The sequence below is a fragment of the Buceros rhinoceros genome, unplaced genomic scaffold, assembly GCF_000710305.1.
Source record: "Buceros rhinoceros silvestris isolate BGI_N320 unplaced genomic scaffold, ASM71030v1 scaffold39536, whole genome shotgun sequence".
NCBI classification, from domain to species: domain Eukaryota; kingdom Metazoa; phylum Chordata; class Aves; order Bucerotiformes; family Bucerotidae; genus Buceros; species Buceros rhinoceros.
Window position 1 is genome coordinate 3,233 of NW_010416434.1, and position 1,840 is coordinate 5,072.

The following is a 1,840-nucleotide window of genomic DNA, read 5'->3' on the forward strand; positions in this document are numbered from 1 at the left end:
GCAAACTGCAGTGTTAGGGGCTTCGGCTCTGGCCACCTCCAGCACCTGCCTCTGTCCCGAGCTGTCTGGGCCTCCTGCACCTTCTTGCTTCGGCCCCTCTGAGCCTCTAGATGCCATGGGCATGAGACGTGGTAATTGCCCTCCGAGAGGGGAGAGAGCCCTCTGTTTTGTACATAGGATAAAATGTAATAAAAAAAAAATCATGACTATTTTTGGCAAGTATTAAAGTATCTTGCTTAAAGCTTTTTTTTTTTTTAATATTTGCAAACATGACTTTGGTCTGAGGTTTTTCCCTCTTAATTTTTGGTAATGCTGGTTCATTTATATTGCTGCTTCTCTGTATACACGCATGTTTGTTGTGCAAAAGTAGGAGATGCAGAGAAAGACAGCCACGTGTGCAACTGGCCTGTCAGAGTGGGTACGACTCTTTCACTGAGGTGAAATGGCTTGCCACTTGATGCTATAAAGGTCACATTATGACTCTTGCATGTGATACATAGGCACCAGTAAGAATGTATTAACCATTCTCACATTTTATTTTCCACAAGTCTGAGCCCTTCTCTCTCAGAAAAAAATGAGCAAGTTTTGGAGCTGTTTGATGTGAATGGAACTTTTTTATTATTATTATTTTGCAAATTAAACTTTCTGTAGCCTAACTGTAATATACCTAGTGGTTAACCTGAAAGAGTTGTAAAATATTGCTTTAATTAACATTGTAAATACTCCAGATAAATGTTATATTCTTGTATATAAACTTTACATCATAGTTTACCCATTGTCTTGGTCTTTATTCGCTTTAATCTGGTGATGTTTTGGGGGAAAGCTGTCCAACTGGACTTTGTCATAGCAAAGCAAAAAATTTGGCTTTCCACCCCAGTGGCCAGTAGAGAAGCAAGAGGAAGCAGCTAGTGCTGCAATCAGAAAAACCGTAATGGATCTCATTTCCCCAAAGATAAGCCCATGAGACATGGGACTGAGGTTCAGTCAACTCATTGTAATGTGTCTGTTGAGCTCTTTGAAATGAAGAGTTTTCTGTGGCTCCTTTGTTCAACCATCTGCATTTTCATCTCATCTTCTCAGGCAAACCTGCTCTTTGCTGCTGTGGAAATGCAGCAACACCGCTTGCTTAAAAATCAAACCAATTTATTCATTTCTTACCCTTGAAAAAAACATATTAAGAAGTGCAAGACTAGACAGAAAAATCCCATTTGCAACAAGCGATTCAGAATAATGGTAGAGTAGGGCATGCTTTACGTGTATGTTCACTCACTATTCTTACCGAGAGAGAAAATAAAAGCTACCTAATAATGCAACTGGAGGAATGTTTTTTTACATTTTCCTTAGAAATGTTTTCTGATGAAAAGCATTACCTGGTAGAATTTTGCTGTACATATCCTGAAAAACAGTCTTGCTTCCCAGGGCTGTCACACATAAAAATTTCCTCTTAGCTTCACTGAGAAGATGAGCAGTCCAATATTTCCAAGGATGTTTTGTGTTAACCATTCACAGACAGAATGCCAATTCAACAGTGGATTTTCCTTTAAAGCAAAAGATCATACTAATTTCATATATTTAGCATGATTTTTTTCATCATCAACATAAAAAGATAAAATCTAAAAATCCAGCATGGTACATTCATTTCAGAAAAATTAATTGTTTGCCCTCTCCCACAGTCCTAATGCACCCACTACACCTGGTACAGATGATGATAGGACTCTGACCAAGCAAGACGAGAGCAGTCGTCACAAATATCCTCAAACATATAACCATTTAAAATGAAAGGATCAAACCACCAAACAAAAAGCCCTGTTCCAAAGCGGCTCTTAATTATTTTGTGAAA